A 7,043-nucleotide genomic window follows, 5' to 3' on the forward strand; every position below is an offset into this window, starting at 1 on the left:
CCCTCTGTCTGTGGCCTTTCAACCAGTTTCTTATCCATCGAATGGTCCACCCATCAAATCCACATCCCTCCAATTTGGAGATAAGAATGTGATGGGGGACCATGTCAAAGGCCTTGCTCATGTCCAAGTAATGACATCGGTCACCTTCCTCTTGTTCACCAATGCTGTCACTCCATGATAGAAGGCCACGAGATTGGTTAGGCATGACCTTCCCCTGGTGAAGCTGTGCTGGCTGTCTCAGATCACACGCTCATTCCTCATGTGATCAAGCAGGTCGTCCAGGAGGATCTGTTCCATGATCTTCCGAGGTACAGAGGTTAGACTCACCGGCCTATAGTTCCACAGGTCCTCCTTGCTCCCTTTCTTATAAATGGGAGTGACATGACCCTTCCTCCAGTCATCGAGGACCTCACCTGACAGCCACGACTTTTCAAATAGGATGGAGAGCGGCTCAGCAACCACCTCAGCCAGCTCCTTCAGAACCCAGGGATGCACACCATCCAGTCCCATAGGCTTGTACACATTCAGTGTCATGAGGCTGCTTCAAACTTGCTCTGCCCTCACAGTGGGGGGGACTTACTGCCCTGGTCCCCACCTAGAGGTTTAGGGATGCAGGACTCAGGGACTTGAGAAGTACTAAAATCCTGGCCGCCAGTGAAGATGGTGGCAAAGAACTCATTCAGTACCTCAGCCTTCTCTTTGTCCATTGAAGCAAGTTCTCCTTTTACATTTACCAAAGGAGGTACACTTGCTTTGGCCTGTCTCTTTGGCCAATGCACCTGTAGAAAGTCTTCCTATTGTTTTTCACATTCCTTGCCAAGTTCAGTTCTGCCTGCACCTTGGCTTTCCTGATCCCACATCTGCAATACGGCATCCTTGTATTCTTCCCAGGTGACACACCCTTGTTTCCAGAGTTTGTATGCATCTTCCTTTGCCCAGCAGGTCCTTGCCGAGCCATGCTGGTTTCCTATCTCCTCTGCCTGCTTTCTTATTCAGAGGGATGGAGAGTTCTTGTGTTCTCAGAAAGGCATCCTGGAACACTAGCCAGCTCTCCTCAACATCTTTGTCTTTAAGGACAGCATCTCAGGGGACCTTGACCAACAATCCATTGAACAGCTTAAAGTTCACTCTTCCAAAGCTCAGGGTCTTGACCCCACAAAGGGTCAAGAATAGATACAAACATCCAAAGAAGAAAGTGTGCTCAGTGCTTCAGTAATTAATTTTTAATTCAATTTATTTTCATGTGCTGAAATATTACCCAGAATTCTAGGAAATGTAGAAGAGAATTATGAGTGCAAGGATGGAACACTAATTGAATTCCTAATTGAAATGACTCATCTAAGCAATGTGATGACCTGGATTGCCCGCCTGAATGTAAAAAACTTCCTAAATGGTATCTTTACAAGAGTGCAGCACCAAAATCTTAACTTTAGTACATCTGTAAGAAATGTTACATGTCAGAAAAAGGTTTGCTTGATGAGGGTCTCCATTTACAAACTGAAAACTTTTTTTTGTTAATTATAAGGCAACAGGGTGTGGTCTTATTCATTTTGTCTCAGTCAAAATTGGTCACACCAGGCGGGAACAAAGCTTAAAAGTACTTCAATCTATTGTACTTAACTGGTGATGGACCTTAAATAACTTAAACCAAAACAAAGGCATGAGTTTTGTTCATCTTGACACTTACTTAGGAAGAAGTTATAAATAGATGGTCTAATTAACACTTCTAAAAACAAAATTTAAGGTGAGAATAGATATTTCCAATTATAATGATTGTGAGTGAAGTATCACATGAAATTTCACTCATTATGAAAACCAATTTCCTTTGTTGTGCATACTAGTGTCTTTTTTTTTTTTTTAAGAGGATATTTATTGTTTTTTTTTATATTAATGCTGGATCTTTAATGCTTTCTACATCCTTGTTCACTAGGAAACTCTTATAAGGATGTTCCTTTATTTTAGCAGTTTATAATTGAACCATAAACACCTATTTGGCAGTGAAATTAGATTAAGATTAGCAAACAAATGAACAAAAATTTTTAATTTCTATAATTTTCAGGTGACAGAAGATAGGTATTTAACTTGTTTTCACTGTATTACAAACATCTAACATCCACTACCCATCCAATCTGGCATCTACACATATTTGCAAATTATGATTCACTAACAGAAGACACACATAACACAGAAAAAATAATCTACTTCAATAAGAGGACAGACTAACTTTCCAAAGATCTTCTCCTTTCCCTCTCTTGAATTTATTAATTTTTCAATGTGGGCGAGGACAAAGCATTTGATACATCCCATACAACATTCTTTTCACTAAGCTGGAAAGACATGGATTTCATGAATTGAACTGGCTGGATAGCCGCATTTCAAATGCTGTGGTCAACAGCTCTATGTCCAGTTGGAGACCAGTGAATAATGGTGTTCCTTCAGGGTCAGTACTGGGACAAGTGCTGTTTAACATCTCTGTCATTTACATGGACTGAGTGCATCTTCAGCAAGTTTGATAGCAACACCAAGCTGTGTGGTGTGGTCAACACACTGGAGGGAATGGATGCCATAAAGAGAGACCTGGACAAGCTTGAGAGCTCAGCCTTTGTGAGCCTCATGAAGTTCAACATGGCCAAGTTCAGGGTCCTGCACCTGGGTTGGAGCAGTTTCAAACATGAATACAAACTGTGTCAGTTACAGGCTGGCAAATATGTGGAAATGGACTCGGGAGCACTGGTAGATGCAAAAGTTAGCATGAGCCAGCAGTGCGCATTTGAAGCCCAGAAAGTCAGCCTTGTCCTGATTCTAGAGATACTGGAGCACTGAGCAATTATAGAATCATAGAACCATAGAATTGCTCAGGTTGGAAAAGATCTTAAAGATCATCAAGTCCAACCACAACCTAACCATACTACCCTAACTAACAACCCACTACTAAATCATGTCCTTGAGCAGCACGTCCAGAAAAGGTTTTTAAACACATCCAGGGATGGTGACTCAACCACCTGCCTGGGGAGCCTATTCCAGTGCTTAACAATCCTTTCAGTAAAGAAGTTTTTTCCTGACATCCAACCTAAACCTTCCCTGGTACAACTTGAGGCCATTTCCCCTTGACCTTCACCTGTCACCAGGGAGTAGAGACCAACCCCGCTCTCAGCAGCAGCAGCAAGAACCTCAGCTAAGGATAACGCTGCACCTGGGACAGAGCAATGCAAGATTCAGGCACAGATAGGACACAAGTGCTGGAGAGCAGTGCAGCAGGAAGGGACCTAGGGGTGTTGGTGCCCGCAGGTAAGTATAAGCCAGAAGTATGCTCTGGCAGCCACGAGGCAAACTGCATTTTGGGACGCATTAACACAGCACAACCAGACTGGCAAAAGAAGAGATTCTCCTGCTATATTCAGCATTGATGCAGCCCATCTTAAATACTGTGTACAGTATAAAAGAGTGTTAAGGTCCTTGAATGTGTCCAGAGGAGGCAACACAGTTGGCAAAGAGTTGGAAGGCATGTCCTGTAAGAAGAGGATGAGGGCAGTTGGGTGGTCCAGTCTGGAGAAGAGGAGGTGGAGAGGTGACTTCACTGCTCCCTGCAAAATCCTGAGGAGGGGAAGCAGAGGGAGGTGTCAGACTCTGCTGCTGGGCACTGATGACATGATGTACAAAGTTGCTGGAGTTTAGACTGGAAGCTGGGAAATTTTTTTTACTGTGAAGTTGGTCAAATAATGGATTAGGCTTCCTAGCAAGGTTGCTGATGCCCCACCTAACTCAGGACATTCTGATTTTAATAATATGGTTTGAATTTTTGGATGGTCCTGTGTGGAGCAACAAGTTGGACTTAATGATCCTTGTGAATTCCTTCTAACTCAGAATATATTCTGTAATTCTATCCTATTCTACCGTAAAAGAAATCTAGCTCGCTGGTAAAGGGAAGTAATCTTTTCTCCCTAGTCCATGCTCATGAAACTCCATCTGGAGTACTGCACTCAGCTCTGGGTCCTCCAGCAGAAGGGAGACATGGAACACATTAAGAGTGTTTCCAGAAGAGGGCCACAAAAGATGCACCACTACTTTGAAGACAGGCAGAGGGAACTCAGTCTGAAGAAGAGAAAGTTCTGGGGAGATGTTGTTGTGATCTTTCAGTATTTAAAGGGAGCCTACAAGAAAGATGAGGAGGAACTCTTTATCAAGTATTGTAATGATAAGAGAAAGGGTAATACTTTTAAACCAAAAGAGGATAGATATAGATTAGTTGTAAGGAAGAAATTTTTTCACTATGAGAGTTGTGAGGTACTGGAACAAGTTGTCCAGAAAATTTGTGCATGCTGATCCCTGCAGGTTTTCAAGAATAGGTTGCATGGGATCCTGGGTAACCTGGTCTAGTGGACGGTATTCCTGCCTATGGCATGGGGCTGGAACTGGATGGTTTGTAGGTCCTTTCCAACCCAAACCATTCTGTGACTCTATGACAAGTAGTAAATCTTGTATCTAAAAACTTACAAATACCTACTCTAAATAAATGGGGAGAGCGAGGGGAAGAAAAAAAAAAAAAAGAATATTTTGAAGCAGAAATAGAGTTTGTATAGCTTGAGTTGAAAAAATCTTAATAACCAAGATATCACAGTTCTCTTTAGTGTTGTGAAAATCAGTACTGGTTGCCTTCACTATTCTGTCTAAGTTAGTACAGTGCATAAGCACATCAAGTACATCTTCATGATAAGCTTACTTTCAAAATACTACAGAAACAAATAAAGCATAAATAATGAAAATAATTATCTAAATATCCATGCCATCAGTAACGCAACTGATTATTCTCTTTGAATTTTAAACATTTCTTGTGGCTGGAAAGATGTTAACATAATTACAGCCCAAAACATATGCTAAAAGAATTTCATAATGTACTTACATATCACTGGCAATAGAGGAGTTCCTGGACATAGACTTCGGAGAAAGATCATAGTCACTGTCTGACCGGTAAAGGAAAGACTCCCTACGTTGACTGTGGACAAAATTTGCCTGGAGAATTAGCCCTGATCCAGGGCTCGTCATGGGATCCAAGGGACTTCGTCCTGATGTTGTACCATTGTCCACATCGAAACTGTAAAAAGAAAGGATAAAAAGATTTGTGCCATTGGCATAAGAGTTTTGAAAGTCATGAACATTCTCCTGGCAAATTTATCAGTAGGCAGATTTGCTTCTTAATTGGAGAAATCATGATCTGGTCAATTTCACTGCTAATGCAAAAACAAGGTACACAAGAAATATAGTGTACAACAGCTGATAACCAAAAAATAAGTCTAAAGGAAACTAAATTTGGTAGTGGAAAAAAACAAACCACTATTAGGAATACAGGAACCTATGTGCTTCTCTGTATGCTGATTACTTATGGGCTCTCTACATCAGGAACATGACACAGTTCTCTTCTTAAGGCCCCATCTCTCCTGAGCTTGACCTTCATTACTCCAGTTCCCAGCAGAGTGAAGCAGATGTTCTCTTTGTTATGGAGTACCCATTCCTCATACTTCATTACTACTCAAGTACTTCAAGAATGTACTTTGCCTCTTCTCAATAAATCAAGCATGAATAATGTGTATTTGCACGCATTAGAGGCAGACAGTATTTTACAATTGGATTGAATAAATGAGCTCTGTGATCAATGCCAAACAGAATGACTACTGTGGCCATTCTTGTCTTACACCTTTGAACTCTTCAGTTTCAATCTAGTACTTCTAGTTAGTGTTTGGTAGTTCCAATGGAGCACTGCTCTCATGAGAGACGTAAAAAAAAAGACAGAGACAGTTCCACAAAGGGCTCTGAAAATCAGTACAAAGACCTTCAATGGGACTCAATTAATTAGAAACCAGTGCAGGGTAAGCAGTGCTGGGTGATGCATTCATGGCAACCCGTGCTGTTTAGCAGTGTGATAGTTGTATTTGGTACCAGATGAGTCTTTTTGCATTATGTAGCGTAGTTTCTAGATTTCATTATGTTGCAGTATGGAAGCTCAGAAGTCATGATTAGTAAGATTTTGTCTGCATATGTTAAAACGGAGCACATTCCAATAGGCAAGAAGTAGAAGGACTTATGTTTCTCTTGTTTGCATCTCTAAAACTGAAGATAAATTTTAGTTTTAAAGCATGCGAGAAAAGGTGTGTATGACCTTGGTTTTCAAATACTAAGCATAGTAACAGGAACTCAAGTAATGCTATTAAAGCACACAGGAATGATGCATGAACAAAGGGACCTATCACATAACTTTTTAGGTGTCAGTAAGCTTTAGAATTTAACAAACAATTCTAAAAATAGACTTTTTGAAAAGAACATTCACATGAAGGATAACCCACTGTTTTCAATCATGTCTAAGGGCAGTTGAAGAGAAAATAGTTGGTACATATCAGCTGTTGATTAGACTTTAGCCTGGCACATTTCACAGCAGGTACAAGCTACTCTCTGCACTAGCTTGCTTCTTGCTGTTATCTATCACTGACCTGAGGCTGCCTTGTCAGCAGTGGTAATATTTCACTGAAGTGACAGCACCCCTCCAGCCTTTTTGCGTGCTGAATGAACTAATCAAATAAATCTACACTGCCTATATATTGCCTCAGAAAACAATTTTTTTTTTTTCAAAAAAGTTATTAAGAAACAGCTACTAGCAGGCATTAAACAGGTACTTTTCAGGTAGTAATCAAAGCGTATAACAAATCAGCCATAAAAAAATTGTAATAAAGCAATACAGGTTATAAATACAGATTATTAAACAAATCAACAGGCATTTCCAAAACAATTCACTAGCAGCTAACACTGAGACATATACACTTTCCCAAATTTGGGAAATTCTTTTAATTATGTCAGAGTAATTCTGTGTCTTCTAATATACTATCATTACATAACATTATTGATTTCAAACTAAAAAAAAATAATCTGATGACAGTGAACGAGAGTTCTGCCATCAATTTGCTGAATGATTCTGGACGACGCAAAGCTCCTTTCTTTGTTTCATTTTCCCTGTTCTTTGTGCTTTTGATCACTGTGAGATCTGCTTGCAAAAA

Source organism: Meleagris gallopavo, chromosome Z, assembly GCF_000146605.3.
Source record: "Meleagris gallopavo isolate NT-WF06-2002-E0010 breed Aviagen turkey brand Nicholas breeding stock chromosome Z, Turkey_5.1, whole genome shotgun sequence".
NCBI classification, from domain to species: Eukaryota; Metazoa; Chordata; class Aves; order Galliformes; family Phasianidae; genus Meleagris; species Meleagris gallopavo.